The sequence below is a fragment of the Camellia sinensis genome, chromosome 5 (genome assembly GCF_055761805.1).
Source record: "Camellia sinensis isolate YWXY chromosome 5, ASM5576180v1, whole genome shotgun sequence".
Classification (NCBI taxonomy): Eukaryota; Viridiplantae; Streptophyta; class Magnoliopsida; order Ericales; family Theaceae; genus Camellia; species Camellia sinensis.
Window position 1 is genome coordinate 67082770 of NC_138965.1, and position 26001 is coordinate 67108770.

Genomic DNA, 26001 nt, shown 5'->3' on the forward strand with positions numbered 1-26001 from the left:
GCATCTGATATACTGCATACACTGCATTCTGCACTGTACTCTGTACTGATAAACTGCTCACGGCATTCATACACTGTACTCATATACTGCATTCTGCACTGATAAACTGCTCACGGTATACACACACTGTACTCATACACTGCATTCTGCACCTTTAAACTGTTCACAGTATACTGATGCATTTCCCTTTTTGTGTACTTTTTCAGCCTCCTTTCCAGATTCCCATGGCGGGAGGTGCTCCAGCTGGGCCTTCTGTCCCTGCTCGGGGGAGAGATGAGAGGGGCAGGATATTTCCCCGTACCAGGGGAGGGCGTTCTCAGGTCGGGAGTAGCTCGCGAGCTCCAGTCCCGGATGATGATGACGAGGAGTCAGAGGCGGAGGCGGAGGCGGAGTCCGAGTCGTCGGAGGAGGAGACCGGAGACGGTTCTAGCTCGGGCTCTGACGCCGTTGCTGATGATGTTCCTGGATCCTCGTCCAGGAAGAGGACTAGGACGGACTGACGGCCCCCCGGAGTGCTTGACACAGATGCAGATTTTTGCTATCTTCTTCTTTTTTTGTACTTTTCTTTTTTGTTGGTAGATAGATTACCTTGTACTGCCGCAGGCAGATTTTTGTTTCCAAAACTTGTACTTGAAAAGATTACGAAATGAACAGATTTTTGCTTAAAAAGTGTTACATTTACATATCTCATGCATTGCATCGCATCTCATCATGTTACACCTCAATGTAAATGGAACTGATTGGTTGTCTGAAAATTGAACACTTGCACTGTAATAATCAGATAACTAAACAGCCGACGGCGAAATAACCCAAGCAGCCCACTGCCTGATTCTGGACACACAGCCCTTACTCTACTGGGGATTAATCTGCATACAGCCCATAACACAACATTCGATTCATTCTGCACTCGGCAAATTCTGAACAAACAGCCCAATTTGACAGGACGGACCTCAAAGATGGAACCGGTTGGAGTCGAAACACGCTCAAATGTAGAGAATGGCACAGCATTCCGAGTGTGAATGATTTTTGAAATCGAATGAGGGTTTTTCAAACCGGGATATCGAGCCTACAACTGAACACAGCAGGGAGGACTCAAATATAGGTACACGACCTAAACACAACGAGACACGCTCGGGAAAGACTAAAAACAAAAGATGAGAACATTAAATCAAAGAGACACGACACACAGACGCGTTAGCGAAAACGGGGGACCTCAGACCACGAGGAGCCAGTTCAAACCGGGTATTGTTTCCCACCCTTTCTGATTTGTGATTCTCACATCACTCGGCTCTCGAGCTCGGATTTTCTCTCAAAACCCTTTTCCTCACTTTTCTCTCAACTTACACCTCTCTATTCTTCATTCTCTCATTTTTCATCCCTCCCCGGGGTGATTAATGGATGAACAGGAAGTTGCGGGTTCATGCCCGATGCCGTTAGCTCACGGCTATTTCTTCTGGCGGGCAGAGTGCTCTTCTGGCAAATACGCCGATGCCGGGGGAAAGACAGAACGTCTGACTCAACTATGCCCCTAGTTCATCATTTTAACCATTCTTTTCATTTTTGTTTTCTACTAAAACAATTTTGATCAAAATGGGAGTCGGATTAACGTACTTGTTCGATTTTTGATTTGAAAATCATGCAAGTCAGGCAGTAAGCACTGAAAATTTTCCTTTTTTGGATCCAAGACAACGGTCCAGTTTTGGAAAATGAAATAGTTTTCGAGAAAATAGTCAACCTCAGTAAAAATTTTCAAAAACTATTTTTCAAACGGCTGATGCTCGACAGGCATGGAACTTACTCTTTAAGATGCGCAACCTCGGATCGGAGGCAATGGAAAATTGCCCCTAGTTTGAAGGGGGTGGGAGGCAACGGAAAGTTGCCCCTAGTTTGAACGGCAGCTCACAGCGGCTTGTGGCAACGGAAAGTTGCCCCTTGTTTGGATGGTGCCGCAGCAGTCCGCAAACAGTCTTCGTTGGCGGTGGTCGAACTCTTGGACACAGAGATGACGAAGACGGTCATAACACATATATGGACACAGTCACCTTGGAAGGTGTTGGCAACTAGACCTTGGGATGAAATCGAAACCATTGCATGGACTGAGACGCTTATGAAAGCGTTGGGGGCTGGACTTCATGATGAAGTTGCCTACGTATCCCAAACATGGGAATCAAGCCTTACGTAGTTCCGGTTAAGGTCCACTCGGGTATTTTAACCTTCACTTTGTTTGGCTCTCACTTTTGCCAAGGCGCCCAATGCGGGTTTTCGACCTTGCGAGCTTCTTTTCATTTTCTATTTCTTCTTTTTGTTTTGTTCATTTCTTTTTCTTTCTTTCTTCTTTTTTTTTGTATTTTTCGCTTCTTTTTTGTATTTTTTGCATTTCTTTTTTTTCTCTTGCTCTAACTTTTGCCTGGGTCGCCCTTCCGGGTTTTCGACCCAGCGAGCCTCTCAAAGGGTAAAAAGTGTAGCAAGTCCATGCCAAATGGTTTTTCTGAAGTTGAAGCCTCTCTGTGTCTAGAAGAACGGCTGTTGCACTGATTTGCGGAGAATCTATCCCGGCTGCTCCACGAGCTTCTTCAGGCGAGATCTACTCCTTCTGATTCAGCTTTGGTGCCTCTTGCTCGAGGGCTACTTCAAAACTGGCCACACGGGCCTTTTACGGCGTTTGTCCGTTGAACTGTCTGAACATTCTGAACGGGTTCAAAGTCGAAAAGCAAATAGGTTGAATCTTGAGGCTGAGAGCGATCCTAGGCTGCGCAATCTCAAGAGCGATTCCACACAGGTCTTCGCAGGGTCGCGTAAAACATTTGTTTTTGAAAGCTTTTAAGAAAGCGACAAATCCCTCGCGCCGAAGATAGTGTGGAACCAATCTGGATCAGGCCAGGATCCTTCCCAGTACTCACGCCGACAAGCATGATTTCATTCATAAAAGGCTTAGCACGCCTCTCTTTTTCTCAAAATGATCAAAATTTTGCAAAACCCGAGGAATTCCTTCCTCTTCGTTTTCATCACCGCAGTGTTTAAAAAGTTTATTTTTGGAAAACTTAGGTTAATGCAATGAGTTTGGCGCGCAGGAGAGCAGGCGAGATGTACTGTCAGCCCAATCAAATTCTCTGGCACTTATGCTGAAAGCGAGCATGAAGTTCGAGATAGCAACAGCTGTTTCAATCGGCTTTGATGGGTGTTACTGGCTCCTTGGCAGAAACAGACTCAAAACAAAAACAGATAATAAAACAAAATGGTATTCGGGGCGACATCCCCAGAATCACCTGGTATTATATACAACGGGGACTGACTCGATACAATCAGATAGACCCTTAAGCAAAAAAAGACTGACTCAAGACAAAGAGACAGACTCAAAACAAAAGACTGACTCGATATCCAAGCCAGGATTTACAAAACTCGGTTTCACCGATGCTCAAAATGCGTGCCAGACGCTTCATCCAAAATATACCAAATGTTGCCCGCAGGCGGTTCGCTTTACATACTCGCAGTATCTGAGCCCTCGAAATCCAACAACGGAGTGGTGACGGGCTTGCCCGAGGTGGGTGGTAGGATAACCTTGTTATCAATTAAATCCTGCACTTCATGACGAAGGCGGGAACATCCATCGGTACTGTGACCGGACTGTTGGTGGTACGCGCAGTACAAGGTAGCATCATGAGTGGCGGGGAGATTCTTCGGGAGTGGCCGAGGCTCCAAAGGTTTAAGATGCCCATTCTTCGCCAATATTAGCAATGCCCTAGACAAAGGCATGTGGAGGTCGTGAAAGACCCTGCGCCCTCGGGGCAGGTACTTTGAAGCTTGAGAATTCTTGCCAGATGCGCTAGCGAAAGGGTCGGCTGGCGCTGCCTTGGCTTTTTGAACCTTTCCTGGTGCAAGGTTGGGAACGGTAGGAATTGTCGGGGCATGACGGGGCCCATCCCGGTTTTCTACCTGGCTTGAACTGCCTTTGATTGGAGCGGGGAAAGCATCATCTACAGCTTTGGTCACGATCGCAGATGTTTGTTGCTTGTTCATCCCTCTGACTTTTAGAGCCTCGACTGCCCACAGCAGTTGCTCGATAGGGTCGGCGTCTACCTTGGCCTTATCTTTTCCTCTGGCCTCAGCCTGATCAAGGGTCGGGGTTGACGCTGGCATGTCGTGGCTATAGCCGGAAGCCACCTCTGGCTGGCTGAGCTCTATCACAATCCGCCCTAGTAGCGGGGGCTCCTGTGGTACAAAATTCCCGACATACGGCGCCGCTGGGGGCGAAGCCGACATTCCATAAACGAGGTCCGCCACAGACCTTTGGAGGTCGCCTATCATCCCCATCAATTCGAAGGTGGTGGGCTCACGAGCCTGGTATAACTGGGGAGCCCAGACTGGGTGCACAACGGGCGACCTGGGCGGGTATGACATACTGATGCTGGCCTCACTCTGCGGAGCGGTTCCTTGTTCCAATGCAGCCGACATAACTACAACTTCTTCTGAATTTTGTGCCGCCATAAATCCTGCCTCAGCAAGGGGAGACACTGGCTATTCGGTATCAACTCTGCAACCCTCTGAAAGGAAAAACAGACAGCATTTCAGCCCAACCTGACCAAACACGGGTGTAGCCACACAACTGTACACTACTGCTGATCACTGTTCCCCGATTTCTGTTTCCAAAAACTGAACCGGATACCCACAGATAACTGATTCTTGATAACTGATTCTCAACAATACTGATTCTGGTGCCCTCGGGCCTGATACTCAAACTCGCAAACTGGTATATGCGTTCCCTGTAGAGATACACTCTAAATGCACATAGCAAGTAAAGAGAGCTCAATCACCCCTATGTTGGGGTAGGGTTTCCCTGTCCTATTTTGTCAGGAACTAGGGTTTCACTATGCACGCAGCAGTTTCAAACAACTTAGCATCGGGTAAGCAACCTGTCCTAGCTTGGAATGGTTACTATAGATCCGAATATGCACTAGGTCGAATGGTCGAAAAGGGTGCCCCGGTAAAACCGGGGTTTGTGTTCCCATGCTGTCAGAGCCCATAGCCGGTCAGCCTTATGGACATGCCTTGACAAGACAAGCCTCCGGCAAACCGTTCAGGAATGGCAGATGGCAAACACTGTGTTCCTAGGCGCACCAATGCACATGCAATGCAAAGAAACACATAAGCGAAATCAAAATAGGATATCATGAGTTCGAGTCAAGCTCTCTAAAAATCCCCAGCAGAGTCGCCAGAAACTGTAACAAGCCCGCGGGGGAGGGGGCCGCGCTACAGTTCGGACCCTTGATTTGTGTCACGGTTCTTAATCTGAACCAAAGAGTCCAAATCTGGCAAATCGTTTTGAGAAACAGATTTTTGAAAAAGTAGTGCCAAACATGGACTGCTTTGCCAGATACAGAGTCGCCACCTAAATATTTTTAAAATGGGAAACTTAGGAAACCCTGACTCGGTGCCGAAGGCCACATGTCCGTCATCACCGGAGTTGTCTCGGCTCGAGAGCTTGGGTACGATCGGGGAAGGTCAGCTATGAGCACCCCCTTTCGCCCGGTCCGAAGACCGGCCTCTACTAACCGTGATATCCGTTTTTGAAAACTTTATGTGTTCTTAAACCAATTATTAACCTAGAATTACTATGTTATGCGCGCAGCAGACAAGTATAGACTAGATTGCCTAATTTGGAAAGAAACATTGCATATCCGTTCGGTTTGAAAATGCTTTGGGATTTGCTACTCGCAAGTAGGCTAAAATGCGGATTTCAACGAGTCTTTCCAACTCAAACAATCTAACCTCCACCCACAGGCATTCAAAACAGTTTAACACATAAGCATCTAGCCACATGTTAAGCATGCTGTCATGGTAGCATTCACACACATGCGACATGCTAAAGCATTAAAATACTTACATAGTACTCCATGCCAAAACAAAGAACTTGTTAGCAAACATGCATGATCCAAGTCCATGTTAAGTGCCTAATGCATCGCATGCAAAAATGCAATCTAGAATAGGCTCGGCTATCCTAAACATGTCATGTGAAAATGCACAATTATCACATATTCACTTTTTCAAAATACATATGCAGTTAGCATGATGTACCGAGCTCAATGCATGTAATACAAATGCATGGATGCACACATGCGTAGCATAAGGTATGCTAATTTAAACGTGTCCTAATACTAACCATCAAAGCAGGTAAGTAAAAGGGAAGAAAGAAGTGGGGATTGGAAGACATACACACCACCCACGCACACTTATTACAGATTCGCCCTCGCTCGGAGGGACCAAATAAATATTACAAATTAATTAACTACACAAGCTAATTAATATTACAAATTGCCTAATTTAATTAACAAATTAAAATAGACTAAGGAAAGCAGTAAACGCCTCGGGAAGCGCACCGCCATGCGCAAGCTGCCTCTGTTTTCCTTCTTTCACTCCTCTGGAGGCTTTCAAAACCTCAGGGCTGCATCCCTAGGCACTGGGGAGTACCACCGGCTGAGTGGGATCATCACCGGCACACTGGTATGTGGCCATCGGCACAAAATTGAAGCTGTCGGCAGAGAAAAGATTGCCGGCCGGCACCTTACACTGCCGGTCGGCAAGGAAAGCCTGCAGAACCTGCAACTCACAGCAACAGAGGGCAAAACAAAGCATGGCAGCACATTTCAAGGCATATATGCACCAACCATGTCTCTTATCATTGTAATGACTCAAAGGGACATGTGCCTCGGTTCTCGGACCACCAATCACGCATTTCCATGCATGATGGCCCAAAGAACCAAGTATGCAACTTTGATTTCAAATGCATGCAAACCAATCAAACAAATTAGGCCCAATTCCTATCACCAATTCAAGGAACAAGGCATGCGTGCAAGATGCAATGCAACCTAGGCATACAAGCTAAGAATGCAACATGGCATGGCAAGGCATTCATGCAAGCATACGAGCATACATATGGCAATGCAAATAGATGGAAAGATGGACTTATGCATGAATTAGGCAACTCTAAAATAGGCCTAAAACAGTAGCCAAAGTGTCCAAAAGTAGAGGCTAAACACATATGCACACATACACATGTTAAGGCCAACACTTAAGCACAAAACAAACAACATTCAAGCACACTTGAAAGGAGAAATCATGGACTAATTAGCATGCAACATAAGTATTGAAATCATGTTAGGATGGTGCCAAACCAAGCAACAAAATCAAGCCAAAACATGCAACAAATAGTCCAAGTGTTCAAAGCAAACCAATGGGGGATTGAACTACACTTAGCAAGACCAAACATGGCATGCATTAAACAACTAAAAACAGATTTTTAGCATGTTAAAACAAGGCCAAAGGACTCCTTAGATGGCATCTAAGTGGCTCAAATACAAAGGCATACACAATAGCCAAAACATGGGGCATGCAACACATGCTTATGAGGTATTAAAGATGCATGCAAGGCAATCAAGCAAGCATGGAAATGGGACTGAAATAACATATAAAGTGACCCCAAATCACCAAAACAATGCAAAGATATCATGCTACACATGCACATACTCAAGGCCAACAAGCCCAAATACAAAGGAGCTGTGTCAAACATGCAAAGATCAACCCAAACAACTATGGACAGAGCTAAAACATGTCAAGATAAGCACATAATCTTCACAAGACTAAGCCAAAAACATGCTCCAACAAAGGCTAACAACCTAAGACATGTTAAGGCATAAATAAGGCATTACATGGCAACTATGCTAAGCATGCATGGAGTACCAAAACCAACTTAAAATCATGTTATATTATGGATATATAAGCATGAAAAACAAACCAAACATGCTCAACACACACTCAAGCATAGGCTTCCTTAAGAGGCCAAAATATGCCCTTTTCAAGGACAACAAGGAGAGGGGGTGGCCCTCTCCTTCTTGGGACTTCAAAGCATCATCTTCACCACTGAAATCCCTCAAGATTTCAGTGGTGAAGAGACCTCAATACCAAAATCCCGGAGCTAACACAAAATGGCTCAAAATGAGGCCTTTTGAGGCCTAAGGGTGGTCAACAACCCTCAAACAACAAAACACTCTTAATAAACAATAAAGAGGGCCTAAAAACAGAACTTTTTTATGTTATACAATAAGCACAAAAACAGCTCTAAGATAGGTATAAAATCAAAGCAAAAATGGGGAAAAAAAAGGACTAGAATCTCACCCTTGAAGACCCCTTCACAAATGGTGCTCCAATGGCTTCCTTTGGCTTCAAACTAGTCAAGAAACTCAAGAACAAGCCCTTAGAACCCTAGTTTCAAGAGGAAGGTGAAACACTAGGTGTTTGTGTGCAATAGTAAGACACAAAGCACCTAGTGAACAAAATGAGAGGAAAAGAGAGATAGAGTGTGTATCTAACCCTAACCCTAGAAAAACCAGAGCTTGGTCTGTGTTTTCCTCTCCCTAAAATGTCTAAAATCTCCAACCCTTGCAACAAGAGAGAGACCTCCTCTATATAGAAGCTTCTTGTCTTGTAAAGCTTACAAGACAAGCCTCATAAGAGGGAGATCCCTCCATACACGTGTATGGAGGGATGCAAAAACAAGACAGCTGTCCAAAAATATCTGCAAAAGCAGATGAACAGCAATCGGCCGGCCAAAAATGCCATCTTGGCCAAAAGGAGTGCCGGCCGGCACTAAAAAGTGCTGACCGGCAACAAACAGTGCCGGCCGGCAATGTATATTGCCGGTGGCAGCAAACACCAGCCGGTGGCCTCTAGCCACTGCCGGTGATGGGTGGGGATGGTCTACAAGCCCTACCCTGCCTCTCAAGGGCAAAACAAAAGTGTTTAGTGCAAAACCAGACACTAAACGGTCGAGTTCGGGGATCCTGAAGCAAGGCGCGCGAGCCGAGACTTCCGGGAACTCCAAACGAACACAAACATGGATAATCACCGAGTGTTCAAACGGTGACGTCCAAGTCTTGAGGACGGTCAAAAATGGGGTGTCTACAGTAAGCACTTACGAATTTCATTTCCGGATGATGATAGTCCCGAGGCATTGCTAGAGTTCCGGTCAAAAACAACATTGATCAAGTGCTTTTCCAACAAGACTCCCAGAAACACAAGGATCCAATCGACATCCTAGAAATTAAACCCCATATCCAAATAATCACATAAACATGTTATCAATTAAACACATAGCATATGACACTATACCTAAGTCTCTATAAAGCTAGACAAATCCATTGTGATACTAGTCACTTCCCACATACCCAAAGTATTCGAACCCGGTACGCTCTGATACCAAGTTGTAACGCCCTCAAAATAATAACATTAAACCCATCAATATAGATATGCATTGATATGTAAAAGACCAACATTCTTCTATTCATTAGAGCATTCCATTACAAAAATATTACATGTTAACAATAAAAGCAAATGCCCTACGGGCTTACAGCTTTCCAAGTTAACACTTGGTTACAAAAAAAGAGTGCTAACTCTATACACATTAAGCCCTTGGCTTGAATCTACATGTAATACATCAAACGAAAATAGATAACAAAAGTCTGCCCGCCTCTAGCCTCCCAAGCTATGTCCTTGGAGGTGGCATGCTACATGTACCTGAAAATGATGTTCCCATATAGGGTGAGCCACAGCCCAGTAGAAATACACTAAACCAACTATGAACAATGACTAAAAGATTAGCAGTGATAGATGGCCAACACTGATACTTCCATTATTATCACATTATAGTTTCATGACAAACAAGTTCATGTTACTTTTTATTTTCCATTACTCAGTAGATAAGCATATTAGCTATATCAACACATCAACAGATAAGTATAAGAACTATATCACACATCCATAGATAAGCATATGAGCCATATCTACACTTCTTTAGACAAGCATATGAGCTGTATCTACGCTTCTCAAAGATAAGCATATGAGCTGTATCTTCACTTTGGTTTAGTGGTCCAGCCCCTTTCTTCCAATAAACCCCGGTTTAGAGGTCCAGCCCCTTTCTTCCAATAAACCGTAACATAGAACAACATAATGTATATACACCTAGGTAGTATACAAAACAATCGATACATAAAATTAATGTATTCTTTTAACCGTCATACTCTATGACACATTCAATTGATTAGTTTTAGTTTGCCTAATCATCATGCACTGTCTACAACAATCAAGACTATCCTCCACCGATAGCCCAAAGCAGTTATTTCTAAACAGAAAATAAATGTACAAAATGGATATTAAATCAACATTTCAATTTGGTGAGTGATGAATGATCCAACTACACCCTCTATTCCCTTACATTTCCAATTTCAACAATCTCAATTTAATTCCTCATTTCCAACAATTAATTATACAAGTTAATTAATCAACGTAATTAGGGTATTTTTCATAATTAACATTTCAACCCCTAGGGTGCCACTTTCATCAATGTTTCAACATTAACTCCATTTCTTCATGCCAAACATGCATATAGGTTTTATATATTTAAAAATCCCAACTTTTATAAAATTACACAAAGGCCCAAACTTTCTCAAAAATTACCCAACAAACCCCGGCATATCAAAATGCTAAAATTTAAAGGCAAAGCTCATAAGAAGGGGTAGGATATCCCTACCTCAAAGTTAGAGCTCGAAAGGAGAAGAGACCAAAACCAAAGTGCTGCAAATCCCAAACTTTTCAGATCAAATCGACGCCCTCGACGATCAACACAACCTTTATAAAGGCCGAAGGGAAGGAAAACACTCTAACTAGATCAAACCCTAGAGAGAAGGGAGTTTCTAGAGAGAGAAGCTCTCAAAATATCTTTTTGGAAAGTAAGAAAGAGAGAGGAAGTGTAGAAAGTGATTCAAAAATGCCCAGCTGTCTTCTGTTATACGACATTCCCGCTCGAGCGGAAAACACAATGCTCGAGCGTAAAGAACAAAAACCAAGATCCGCTCAAGCACAAAAAGGTCTGCTCGAGCGCCAAGACACAGGAGTAAAGCACAGCCGCTCGAGCGTAAAAACCAGACCGCTCGAGCGCAATTTTCCCCCTCCCAGAACTTACGCCCAAAAAGTACTAGTTGCTCGAGCTCCAACAATACCGCTCGAGCGCGACCTGCTCGAGCTCAACAAACCCGCTCGAGCGTAAATAACGCACCCGCAGAAGTTTTGCAGAGCACAAAATACTGGGAGTGTGCAATCTCCGCTCGAGCACTCCAAGACCCGCTCGAGCGTAACGACCAAAAACACAGCAACAAGGTTTTAGACCAAGGCTCTACCCATCTGCTCGAAACAAGTCCAACACATCCTAAAACTCAAAGAAATGAAATTAAAGGACGACGATAAGATAAACACAACTACCAATTCCACGGAACCAAGGTCCGGAAAACAACTGAATAGTAAAAGGGAATACCGGGATCGCTATAAAAAGGCTTCTTAGGCCGACGTGTGCAAAATGCAAGTGTTACAAGTCGAGAAGCATAATCTTCAAGATTTGTCGATATGAATACAAGTCAGGCCGACATAACAAGAATCCAAAACACGTTTGCAAAACACATCTAGGTGTCACCGCCGTCCTGCTCATCACCTACATATATATAGAGAGGGTGAGCTTGGATACTCAGTGAATGGTACAAGTAATAAAGGTTTGCACGAATAATAGCCGAAGTCTTTCCAAAACAATACATATTTAACTTTACAAATCAAGGGATGGACCACGTTCATCTAACAAATCTTCAAAACTCCAAAGGATGCTTACTGGCATCAACATATTACAAAATGATGACATACCGAACAACAAACCCATGCGGTAAACCGTCAGTGGCAAAACAAGGGGATAATCGACCCGGAATTGATTAAACGAACCCACCTGCACGAGGCCGTCGGTGGCAAGGGAGATATCTCGAACAGGAGTGCTACAAAAGTTTAGAGTCCTCTAGTAGAAAAGGACCTATGTTACAAAGGCTTAAAGTCCTCCAACACGAAAAGGACTTGTACTGCGAAAGTTTAGAGTCCTCCAGCACAAGGGACTTTCCAAGAATGTCATCCAAAACAAAGTTAATACTTGATACACAAAATAGAGATAATCATTCATGCTTGACAAATACTTTTATCAAAACGAAGCGAAGCAAGCTTTATCGAAACATTATAACATAACTTTACTAAAAATACCACTCACATACTTCTTCGGGTGTAGGCTCAAGGCAAAGATCAAAGACCTACAATCACATAGCAAATACTACTGAAGGAACTTCAAGTAGACAAGAAGAGATGCTCAAAGATGGATATGAAATGCATTCACAAAACAAGCTTTACATGAATGCAATGATCCCGGCATTCTTCAAAACTAAGTCGAACCACAACAAACACTGTTTCTCATCACGGGAAAACATGCTGGGCACCAACCAGGTCTTGGCCAAGGTCCCCCACTGTAGACACCCCATTTTTGACCGTCCTCAAGACTTGGACGTCACCGTTTGAACACTCGGTGATCATCCATGTTTGTGTTCGTTTGGAGTTCCCGGAGGTCTCGGCTCGGGTGCCCTGTCTTAGGATCTCCGAACTTGATCGTTTAGTGTGTGGTTTTGCACCAAACACTCTTGTTTTGCCTTGGAAGGGCAGGGAATACCTTATGAGGCATCCCCACACACCACCGGCAGTGGCTAGAGGCCACCGGCTGGTTTTTGATGCCATCGGCACTTTTGTTTGCCGGTCGGCACATTTTATTGCCGGTCGGCATAGTTTGTTGCCGGTCGGCACTGTTTTTTGTCGAAGTGACATTTTTGGGCAGCCGACCACTGTTCATCCACTTTATGGAGATATTTTGTGCCAGCTGTGATAGCTGGCACCAACTCTTCCCCCCTCCATACACGTGTATGGAGGGATCTCCCTCTAGCCAAGCTTGTTGTATAAGCTTTGGAAGAGGGAGTCCTATAAGAGAGGGGCTTTCCTCTTGGATCTAGGTTAGACTTTGGCAACCAAAAACCAGAGCTTAGAGATATAGATACATATTATCTCTATATCTCCCTCTCTCCCCTCCTTTGTGTGTGTTTCCTTGGCCTAAAGGTGGTTTCTACCTTACTTTTGCACCATTACACACACTATTACACCTTATTCCGAGATTGAGGAACTTGGGGGGTTATTTCTTGAGTTTTTGGACTGGTTTTGATCAAAAGAAGAGGGCTAGACCATTTGTTCTTCAAGGGTTCTTCAAGGGTGAGCATCTTTTTTTTTATTCCCCAAACTTGCAATAGTTTTCTACCTATCTTGCTTGCTGTTTTAGCTCTTGTGTATAACATGGAAAAGGCTTATATTTTCATGCTTTAGAACTTTCATTAAGGTCATTTTGTGGTTTGAGTGTAAACTCACTCTATTAGGCCTTGTTTGGTCACTTTTGTTGCCTCTTTGGTTAAGCTTTGGTCATCCTTGTATTTTGATCTCTTCACCACTGAAAATCAGTATATTTTTAGTGTTAAAAAAGTCGGTTTGAAGTCTTGCATAGGGGAGGGACACCCCTCTCCCTTTATGGTCTTATTTCCTTGAGTTGTGGCCCAAAAGGGTGACATGCATGCTTGCTTGGTTTTTGCTTCATTTCAGAACTTTTTGGGTGTTTTTAGGTCATGTGGGATCTCTGTTTTTGGCTGGATTTGTGCCTCCTTGTATGCTTGTAATACTTGCTTTGTATTGCTCCATTTTGCTTAGAAGTGTATCTCATGATTAGGCCATGACTCTTGTGTGTGTTGGCTTAGTTCCATGAAGCTTTTAGGATTGTTTTTCCATGCTTAAAGTCTGTTGGTTATCCATTTGGTCATGCTTGGCATGTTTGTCATAGGTGCTATGTATTTTGGCTTGAAAGCTTTGAGCATTTTGACCTCTAGCATGCATGGTTGTGATTACCCTCATGATTTAACATCATCTAGGACCACATTTTAGTCCAAGAATCATGTTTGTATGTGTGCATGCATGACCTCTTTTGTGCCTTAAGGGTGTACCCTCTTATGCCTAGGAATGAGCCTTAGTGCATATGCCTCTTGGGAGTCACTTTAGCTGCCATATTAGGAAGGTTTGGAGTCCTATCTTGGTCTGCAAAATTCTGTTTCTACTTGTTTTAATCATGCCATGAGAGGTCATGTTGGTGGGGGTAAGTTGTCTCCTTTTTGTGCCTTAACCTTGGGACCATAAGTTTGCTTGTTAACATGAGATGTTGCCCACCATTTTGAGCATTTTTTGGTGCTGTTTTGGGGTGGACTAAGGTCTGTCCCTTTATGGTTCGAGGCCCCCATTGCATACTTGTTTCATATGTATTGCATGGTTGCTTCATTAAGCCTCGTAGCATGCCAATCCCATTCCCAAATTGGTCTATGTTTGCATCACATTTGCACCTTGTATACTTGGCATTACACATTTGTCATGTTGGTTGCATAGTACTTGTTTGTGTCTTGCATAATTGGTATCATGTTGCATTTGAGCCTTGTGAGCATGACATGCATTGCATTCACTTGGTTTGGGGTGTCAAACCAAGTGTGGGAATCAAGGAACATTCATACTTCAAGTGATGTAATGTGCCTCGATTCCCGGTCACCGGGGCCTTTGACTTCAACTTGATAAGGCTTCGGATCCCATTTTGTTTGTTGCATGCATCCTTACATCAAATGGCAAATTTGATTCTTTGAGCCACCATGCACCATTGATGGCTCGAGGATCGAAGGTCATGCTTCTTTGAGTTCAAAGCATGATAGGAAGCATAACCATGCCCACATGTACCTGAAAACCCCATGCCATGCACTGTCTGTTCCCTGTTTGCTGTCAAATTGTCTTCTGCAGGAAGTTTCTGCCGACCCGCAGAATTTGGTGCCGACCGGCAATCTCTGGAGTGCCGATGAATCCAACAAATGTCGGTGGAAATTATGAAGTGCCGGTGGGAATTCTGTCTGGCCGGTGGTGCTCTGCAGCATGTGAGGAACCTGTTCCAGGACTTTGGTAATTTTCAGAGCGACAAGGCAGTACAAACAGAGGTGGCAGGAGTATGGTACGGGTTTTTCGAGCGAGTCAAGTTCCGAGCATGCATCATTTGCGCATCCCGAGGCAGAGGCTGCGGCCATCCTTTTCTTTCTTTTGCATCTTTTCTTTTAATTAATTAGAATTTTCGTAATAATTCTGTTTGTTTATTATTTGGGACTGTAATATTTTATTTGTTTATTATTTTGGGACTGTAATATTCATTTGGTGTCTTCCAATCCCCATTTCTTTCTTCCCTTTTATTTACCTGCTTATGATGGTAGATTAGGGCATTTTTTTTTTTTTTGAAATTAGCATACCTTATGCTATGCATGCGTGCATCCATGCATTTGTATTACATACATTAGGCTTGGTACATCACGCTAACTGCATTTGTACTTCAAAATTCTAAACCGAATATGTGATAATTGTGCATTTTCACATGCCATGTTTAGGTCTAGCCGAGCCTGCCTAGATTGCATTTTGCATGTGATGCATTAGCCATTTTTTAAATAAACTAGGACACGCATGTTTGCTAACTAGTTTACTGTTTTGGCACGGAGTACGATGTAAGTATTTATGCTTTAGCATCCCGCATGCGTGTGAGTGTTACCATGACAGTATGCCTGCCATGCGGCTAAGTGCTTATGTGTTAAACTGCTTTGAATGCCCGTGGGTGGAGGTTGGATTGTTTGAGTTGGAAAAACTCGTTGAAATCCGCATTTTAGCCTACTTGCGAGTAGCAAATTCAAAACATTTTCCAAAACAAACAGATATGCAATGCTTACTTCCAAATTAGGCAATCTAGTCTATACTTGTTTGTTGCGCGCATAACATAGTAATTCTAGGCAGATAATTGGTTTAAGAACACGTAACGTTTTCAAAATTGGATATCACGGTTAATAGAGGCCGGTCTTCGGACCGGGCGAAAGGGGGTGCTCATAGCTGACCTTCCCCGATCGTACCCAAGCTCCCGAGCCGAGACAACTCTGGTGATGACGGACATGTGGCCTTCAGCACCGAGTCGGGGTTTCCTAAATTTCCCCGTAAAAAAATATATTTAGGTGGCGACTCTGTATCTGGCAAAGCAGTCCATGTTTGGCACTTCTTTTCAAAAAATCTGTTTCACAAAACGATTTGCCGGATTTGGACTCTTTGGTTCAGATTAAGAACCGCGACAACAAAAATCGCGAGTCCGAACTGTAGTAGCAAAGTCCCCCCTCCGCGGGCGCGTCTACACACACTTTCTCGCCGAGGTGTGGTCCCGACGGCCACATTCAAAAGCGAAGTCGGGAAAATCTGGGTTTCCCTTTGAAGAACATGACGAACAGGAAGATGAAGAAGATGAAGAACATTCATGATTAAATCATAGATTGTTATTACAAAATCTGAGATCTCATGCTATGAGTTCGAAATCATGGACCTAGGTACCCATACCTGGAGATCTTATGAAAACAAACACAAAAACGTGGTTCTTGGTACAAACTTTCGAATCAAAACAAGACTTTTCTTCAATAACACATGAGCACCATTTTCTCTTTCTAAAACCAACTTTAAATCAATGCATGGCATGCAGAACAGATTCGATTGTGCAATGCAGCTAGATGATCAATAAGAACAACAAGACAAGATTAAGATTCTAACCTCAAAACTCGAATATAACGGTTCAAACTCCAACGATCAAGCTTGGAAGTCTACTCTCTCACTCAAAACTTCTTCTTCTTCTCCCTAGGGCTTCTCTCTCTAAAGGCAAGGGGTGTAATACAAAATGATATGTTTTCTCGACAGTCACTGACTTAATCCTCTGCTGGAACACGTGGCATCGGCTGATTGGCTCTTCTCCAAAAGGTGACTGACTTGACAAGACAAGACTATGACAAAGTGTGTTTAACAAGCTTAGACGGTAAGAGCACTCCGGCAAGTGATGATCTCGGCTAAGAACAAAGCTTCGGCAAGTAGGGTAACAGTGACATCGGCTTGGAAGGACAACACTTGACTAAGTTGTGCCACACCTTGGCCTAGATGTGCCACACCTCGGTCTAGGTCATACCAATCCAGGAACAAAATCACTTAGGTGCAAGGACAACATCTCAGCCTAGATAATACACATCTCGGCATTGGTGCTGCGCACCTCGGCCTAGATAGTGACATCTCGGCCAATATGCCAGGGTGAAGATGGAGGTCAACCAAAGTGATTCCAAGATAATTCTAAGTGCAAAAAGGGGTTCAAAGGTGACGAGGCTAAGGATGACCTTGGCAACACACCACCCAAGAACATAGTATGCAAGCAACAATCAAGCAAAGCAAGGCAAGATTTGCAAATGCAATCATGACAAGACAAGATCATATTTGTTCAATTTCATATTTGTTCAATTTTAGACATGTTCAATTTCATATTTGTTCTAAAAAATTTGTATTAAATAATTATTTTACATTTTTAGTTAGTACTTTTAATATGTGCAAAAAATTTAAAATTTTAATATAAAAATACATTATTTTTTCTGTGATAGACAAATAAACAATTTTTTTTTTTTTTAATTCTAAAAGATTACTTTTGTTCTAAAAAGAGAAAATCATGTTCAAATGATAACTTTTTTCTCCTGCTTTATTCACAAAACTAGTTTCGATTTCTTTTATTTATTTTGACTAGAAATTATAAAAAAGAAAAAGTCAATAAATTAAAAATAAAACACTTTAAATTGGACTTGAACCTATACTCAAATCGGACGTGCATTGCACATAGATTGAACTATACTTTCACACATGCCCATGTACGAGTTGCACCCCGTCCAAGGCGAAAATTCTTGGGTTAATTATCTTGCTCCTTGTGATTATACCGATGGCCGAGAAGGCGAAGTTGAACAACCTCTGTTGAGGATGACGACTTCTATCGTCGATGGTGACTTTCTTCTCCTCCGTCTATTTTACTTTTATTTTTATTTTTTTGTACCTCACCTCAATTTCATCAAACTCATTAAAAAAAAAATCTTCTTTTTTTCAATTCAGTTCAGCTTTGCTTTGGGATTTCTTTATTCACTTTTTAATTTTCAATTTAATTAAAAGCTAGGAAAGATCGAACATGTGCTTCAAAAATTACGCGGTTGGCAATCTGGGCTTGTGCCAGTTCAATTTTGGACATCCAAAATATTGAACGGCCGGTATTCTCTTAAAACTCAAAATTCACTTTTTTTTTCTTGTAACATATGATGATACACTTTGTGAGTATCGGAGGATCTCTAGCGATCTTGACATTAACTTGCATCGAAAGTGTGAAGAAGATGTCTCGCCCCCCGGCAACGTATTCTATAGCCAAAAGCCCTCGGTTTGGTCTGAGAATGATTTAGCATCTTTGTGTTTGCCTTTTAGTTTTCTTGGGTATGAACCACCTTCGTATGTTATTCACCAAAAAAAAAAAAACTTTCGTATCAGAATTGTGTCGGTATACTTGAAATAGTATCCAACACCAAAGAGCTATGTCTACACTTTTTCAAGGAAGCTCGTGTTTCTGACCTCTTTCAGGTTTGTCGCCAACCCAACCCATATCTTAGACATATTCAATTTCATGTCAAAAAAATTAGTATTTTCTTCTATTGGCAATTGTTCTCAACATTTTAAAGTTTTTTTCAAAGGATTCGTGAGTTGTATCATCTCTTTTATTATTCCCTTGCAGAAGGAAGGTCTGATATGTTTAGATGTAGGACTTGAACACTTCGGCATGAAAGTATGTGGCAAAAATTGTAATGCATAAATGTCAAGTATGGTATGGAGTGATTGTTTTGGGATTTCGGAGAATTACTCCACACTGTTTATCTTTTGACACTTGTCAATTTATCTCACAAAATTTCAACCCGCAACTTTAACTAATTAATATGGCTCGAAAATTGATTTATTAAATTGAAGTTGTCTTTCAAAATTTTATAATTGTATAATTATAGCGATCCCGGATATCCCTTTACTGTTCTGTTGTATTCCGGACTCGATTCCATGGAGTTGGTAGTTGTATCTATCTTGTTGCTATCCCTTAAATCCATTGTTTGAGTTTTAGGATTTTTTTGGGCTTGTGTTGAGCAGGTGGGTTAAGCCTTGGTCTAAATCCTTGTTGCCCAGATTTTTGGTGTTACGCTCGAGCGGGTCATTCTGCGCTCGAGCGGAGTTTGGCTTCTAGTTTACCGCTCGAGCGGGTGTTCTGGCGCTTGAACGGAGATTGCACACTCCCAGTGTTTCGTGTCCCTGCAAAACTTCTGCAGGTATGTTTTCTACGCTCGAGCGGGTTTTCTGCGCTCGAGCGGGTGGTGTTCGAGCGGGTAGTACTGTCTTGGTGAGGGTTCAGGGAGAGGGAGATTTGCGCTCGAGCGGACTGGTTTTCTCGCTCGAGCGGATGTACTTTATTCCTGTGTCTTGGCGCTCGAGCGGGACTTATTGCGCTTGAGCGTGTCCAGATTTTTGTTCTTGACGCTCGAGCGTTGTGTTTTACGATCGAGTGGGAATGTCGTATAACAGAGGGCAGCTGGGCATTTTTGAATCATTTTCTACACTTCCTCTCTCTCTCTTACTTTCTAAAAAGATATTTTGAGAGCCTCTCTCTCTAGAAACTCCCTTCTCTCTAGGGTTTGATCTAGTTAGAGTACTTTCCTTCCCTTTGCCCTTTGTAAAGGTTGTGTTGATCGTCGAGGGCTTTGTTTTGATCCGTGAATCTTGGAGTTTGGAGCATTTTAGTTTTCTACATCTTCTCCTCTTGGGCTCCGAATTTGAGGTAGGGATTCTTACTCACTCTTATGGTCTTTAACATAGATTTTTGGTGATTTTGATAAAGTGTTGAAGTTGGTAAATTTTGGGACTTAGGGTTTCAAAATGTCAAAGAGGGTTTTATTATTTTGATTCTAAGATGAGTATTTGGGGTTTCAAAATAGCGGTATTGATGTTGGTCGTTGATATATGGACCATTGGGTCAATGTTGGAAAAATGGGGGAGAAAGCCCTAATTCGTTGTGTAAATTAATTGGTACAATTAATTTGGGAAAAGTGTTGGTATTTGGAATTGAGTTGAAAATAATGAAATTGACTCATTATATGGTAAAATAGTGGAGTTGGATTTGTTAATCGCTCACTTTTGAAAACATTGATATTTTATCTGTTGGAGCTTTTATTATCTGTTTAGAAATAATTGCTTGGGCTACCGGTGGAGGGTAGTTTTGATTGTTGTAGACAATGCATGATGATTAGGCAAACTTAAACCAATCAATTGGTTATGTCATAGAGTTGACAGTTGGTAGAATACATTAACGTTATGTATTGATTGATTGCGTATATGACCTATGTGTATATACATTGTGTGTGTGTGGGAGGAGATAGGGGATGTACTCCACGGTTTAGGGGAAGATAGGGGATGGACCTCTAAACCGGATATTGGTTGGCAGGAGATAGGGGATGGACTCCACTGATACAGCTCATATGCTTGTCAGATAATGTGTTGATACAGCTCATATGCTTATCTATGGAAGTGTTGATACAGCTCATATGCTTATCTTTGGAAGTGTTGATATAGCTTGTATGCTTATCTGTTGAAATGTTGATACAACTAATGTGTTTATCTATTGAGAAATGGGAAATGTTTAATATGAGTTACTGTCTCATAGAAATGATTGGCCAAGTTCTGAGCCATTGATATAAATTGTGAAACTGTTAAGAAATGGAAAGTGGAATGAAACATAGTCGCAATGATTATAAAAATGGAGATGGGTTACGAATTGATTTATGGAAATTGAACATTTATCAATTGCTAATGTCTTAGTTATTGCTCATACCGTGTTTAGCATATTTCTACTGGGTGTTGGCTCACCCTATATAGGACATTATTTTCAGGTACAGGTAGCATGCCACCTCCAAGGACATAGCTTGGATGATGATGAGAGTTGAAGACTCTTTTTGGTTGTTTTGTTTGTATTACATGTATAGCAAGCCAAGGGCTTATTTTATATAGAGTTAGTACTCTTCTTTTATGTAACCAAGTGTTGACTTGGAAAGCAGTAAGCCTATAGAGCATTTGCTTTTGTTGTTAACATGGAATACTGTTGTAAGAACTACTCTGATGAATAGAAATGGTTAATTTCTTTTGTATAATGCGTGTCTAAAGTGATGGATTTATGTATAAAATTTGGGATGTTACAACTTGGTATCAGAGCTTACCGGGTTCGAATACTTTGGGTACGTGGGAAGTGATTAGTATCACAATGGGTTTGTCTCGCTTGATAGAGACTTAGTAGTAGTGTCATATGCTACGTGTTTAAATTGATAACATGCTTATGTGACTATGTGGGTATGGAACGTAGTTTCTAGGATGTTGATTGGATCCTTGGGTTTCTGGGAGTCTTGTTGGAAAAGCACTTGATCAATGCTGTTTCTAACCGGAACTCTAGTAACGCCTTGGGACTATCATTATCCGAAAATGAAATTCGTAATTGCTTACGTGATTATGTGCTTACGTGGAGTGAATTACAGTTGTCCATGCATTAGGACGCGAGTGTTATAGCTTCGGCACATTTGTGAATGTGCTAATAGTCTTGGTTGCCTTTATTAGGATGTCAGGACGAGGGCGTGGTAGGCGTGGCAGGCATGGTAGGCGAGAGATGCCTTTACCGGATGACATTCCGGCAGTGCAGGAGGGAGTTGGTCAGGCCAATGTGGCCGAGCCAACGGGTCAGCAGGCTATAGGCGCCTTGGCCCGAGAGATAGCGGGAGCTTTGGGTATTCTCAGAGCTGAGAATCAAGTTACTGAGGCAGGACCTTCTTTCTTGAAGAGGGAGTTCTTCCGGTCTAATCCGGACGAATTTGTTGGGGATCCGAAAGAGCCACTTAAGGCTGATGAGTGGTTGGAACAGATGGAGAAGACGTTCGAGATGCTTGGCATCGAGGATGGGGCTTTAAAGGTGACCTTGGCATCCTTCCAACTGAAGGGAGATGCGGGTCAGTGGTGGAAGTACGAGAAGGGTCGTGTTGGTGGTGTGTGGGAGGCTTTTGTGAACACCTTCCAGGAGAAGTTTTTGTCTTTAACTGCTAGGGAGAAGCTGAGGGAGCAGTTTTGCCAGCTTAAATAGCAGGGCTTGTCAGTGGTCGAGTTTGAGGCTACTTTTACTAGTCTGTCCAGGTTTGCACCTGAACTTGTGGCGTCCGAGGAACACCGTTGTTTAGAGTTTGAGCAGAAGCTGAGGCGTGGGCTCAAGTTGAGGATTGGAGGGTCGTTTATCAGGGAGTACAGACGTTTGGTTGATGCTGCAGCTCATATGGAGCTCATGATGCAGGAGGAGGATGAGGGGCAGAGAGGCTCCAAGAGGAGCCAAGATGGTCAGAGTGATGGCAGGAGACACAGAGGTTCTAACCCTCAGCAATCTCAGGGTGGTTTGGCTAGATCGACCTTCCCAGTGCCGAGTGCAGGCTCCGGGAGAGGTAGTCAGGGAGGCTTGACTTGTTTTGCGTGTGGCCAGTTGGGTTACAAGTCTTCAGTTTGCCCGTAGAAGGGAGGGGGTCAGCGAGCTGCTTCTTCTTCAGCTAGACCTCCGGGCCAGAGTCAGGGCAGGGGCCAGCCCTTGTCTTGTTATCAGTGTGGTCAGCCTGGGCACCTGAAGAGGTATTGCCCGCAGTTGGGTGCCACATCGGGAGCGTCTGGTTCTAGGCAGACGCAGGGTTATCAGCCAGCTCAGTCTGTGCAGGCTTCGAGGGCCAATCCGGGAGCTTCGTCATCCCAGTCAGTGCAGCAGTCTTTTGCTCCTAGAGGTGAGCAGGTGGATCAGGGGCCTACAGGGCGCGTGTATGCTGTTACCGCGCAGGACCTAGTACCGGCTCCATCAGTAGTGAGAGGTACCTTTCTGTTTTACAACTCGGTTGCTAGTGTATTGATTGATATGGGTGCGTCCCATTTTTTTGTATCTGCTGCATTTGCATCTGTGTTAGAGTTGGAGTTGGCATTGTTAGCATCTCCTATTTGTGTAGTATCGCCTATTGGGGGTGAGTTGATTTTGAAACACGGATGTAGGGGTTGTGATATAGAGGTCGCCGACCGTAGGCTCCCTTTTCCCTTTGTTGTTATGCCCATGAAGGGCTTTGATGTTATTTTGGGTATGGACTGGTTATCGTCATACCGGGCCGTTATTGATTGCTACCGTCAGAGGGTCACAGTTTGTACCTTGAGCGGGGATTGTTTCCATTTCTTGGGGGATCGGGTTGGTAGTGTGTTGCCACCGATGTATGATCCGCGAGGGCAGAGTGAGCTTAGTGGTCTACTTGCTAGCTTCATGAGTAGTGAGTGTGATGGGACCCAGATTGTGTCACCGAGCGTGGTTTGTGAGTATTCGGATGTTTTTCCCGAGGACCTCGTTAATTTGCCACCTCACCGAGAGATAGAGTTTTCTATTGATTTAGTTCCTGGCACGGCGCCGATTTCTATGGCACCGTATCGTTTTGCCCCAGCCGAGTTGAGTGAGTTGAAGATTCAGCTCCAGGAATTGCTAGATAAGGGTTTCGTTCGCCCTAGTGTTTCACCGTGGGGAGCACCGGCCCTTTTTGCTAAAAAGAAAGATGGTGCCTTGAGATTGTGTATCGACTACCGGAAGTTGAATCGGGCTACGGTTAAGAATAAATACCCTATTCCCCGTATAGATGATTTGTTTGACCAGTTGAAGGGTTCCCGTTGTTTCTCTAAGATAGATTTGAGATCGGGTTACCACCAGTTGAGGGTCAGGGACGAGGATATTCCGAAGACGGCATTCCGTACGCGGTATGGCCATTTTGAGTTTCTGGTGATGCCATTTGGGCTTACCAATGCACTGGCAGTCTTTATGGACTTGATGAACCGGATCTTCCGGGAATTCTTAGATCGCTTCGTGGTCATTTTCGTGGACGACATTCTGATTTATTCACCTTCTGAGGAGGAGCACGAGAAACACTTGAGAGTGGTGCTTGATTTGCTTAGAGCCCATAGGCTGTATGCCAAGTGTGGGAAATGTGAGTTCTGGCTAGAAGAGGTCAAATTCTTAGGCCATGTAGTATCCGGAGAAGGGGTGTCTGTTGATACGTCCAAGGTAGAGGCAGTGCAAGATTGGGCACAGCCTAAGAGTGTGTTTGAGATCCGCAGTTTTCTGGGATTAGCTGGGTATTACCATCGGTTTGTGAAAGATTTCTCCAGGCTAGCTTCGCCGTTGACTAGATTGACGCGGAAAGGGGTTAAGTTTGTTTGGAGTGAGACTTGCGAAAAGTCATTCCAAGAGTTGAAGGTTAGATTGACCACCGCTCCGATTTTGATTATCCCGGAGAGAGGGTTGGGTTATGCGGTTTATTGTGATGCCTCACGAGAGGGTTTGGGTTGTGTGTTGATGCAAGAGGGGAAAGCGGTAGCTTATGGCTCACGTCAGTTGAAAATACACGAGAAGAATTACCCTACACACGACTTAGAGTTAGCTGCAGTAATTTTTGCCTTAAAGATTTGGAGGCACTACCTTTATGGTGAGAGGTTCGAGGTGTTCTCGGACCACAAGAGTTTGAAGTATCTGTTTACACAGAGAGACTTAAATTTGAGGCAGAGAAGGTGGATGGAATTCATTGAGGACTACGATTTTGAGTTGCACTATCACCCGGGAAAGGCCAATGTTGTGGCCGACGCCCTTAGCAGAAAATCCATTAGTGATGTAGCTTGTATAGCCATCCGGGAGTGGGAGATGTTGGGTGCACTTGGCGAGTTTGATTTGCTTCTGGGCGAATCCGCTGAGGCTGCTTCCTTGTTTTCTGTTGTTGCACAGCCTACCCTTGTGACTCGGGTGTTAGAGGCACAGAGAGGTGACCTTGAGGTAGAATCCCTCCAAGAGAAGATTCCCAATGGGAAAGTTGAGAAGGGTTTAACGGTGTATCCCGACTTGAGTGTGAGATACAGAGACCGTTTGTTTGTACCGGAGTCTTGCCGAGAGGAAGTACTCCGAGAGTTTCACCATTCACGCCTTGCGGTACATCCGGGAGGCACTAAGATATATCGTGACTTGGGTCGCCAGTTTTGGTGGCGGGGTATGAAGAGAGATGTGGCTGCTTTCGTATCAAAGTGCCTTACTTGCTAGCAAGTGAAGGCCGAGCATCAGAGGCCAGCGGGTTTGTTGCAACCCTTGCCTATTGCCGAGTGGAAGTGGGAGCATGTCACTATGGACTTCGTTGTAGGTCTTCCGAGGACTCAGCGGGGTAGTGATGCTATTTGGGTGGTTGTAGACCGGTTGACCAAGTCAGCGCACTTTATTCCCATGCGCGTGAGAGATTCGGTAGATCTTCTTGCCGACTTGTATATCTGGGACATAGTGAGATTGCACGGGGTCCCAGTGACGATCGTCTCAGATAGAGATCCTCGTTTTACTGGTAGGTTGTGGCAGAGTTTGCAGAGTGCCTTGGGCACTGAGTTGACCTTTAGTACGGCTTATCATCCTTAGACTGATGGGCAGTCCGAGCGTACTATTCAGATCCTTGAGGATATGCTTCGAGGGTGTGTCCTTGACTTTAGTGGGACGTGGGAGAGGCACTTGCCCTTGGTGGAGTTTGCCTATAACAACAGTTTTCACTCTAGCATCGGTATGGCACCGTTTGAGGCCTTGTATGGCCGACCATGTAGGTCTCCAGTTTGTTGGGCCGAGGTGGGTGATGCACCTTTGTTGGGTCCGGAGTTAGTTAGGGAGACGACGGAGAAAGTTGAGCTTATCCGTAGAAGGCTTGTTACAGCCCAAAGTCGCCAAAAGAGTTATGCCGACCATAGGAGGAGACCTTTGGCATTTGAGATAGGTGATCATGTTTTCTTGAAAATATCACCTAGGCGAGGTTTGATGAGGTTTGGGAAGAGTGGGAAGTTATCCCCTCGATTTATCGGTCCCTTTGAGATCCTTGAGAGGATTGGGGAGGTTGCTTATCGTTTGGCTTTGCCACCGCAGTTGTCCGGGGTTCATGACGTATTTCATGTTAGTATGCTTCGGAAGTATGAGCCGGATCCGTCTCATGTGTTAGATTGGACCGACTTAGAGGTAGATGAGGATGCCTCGTA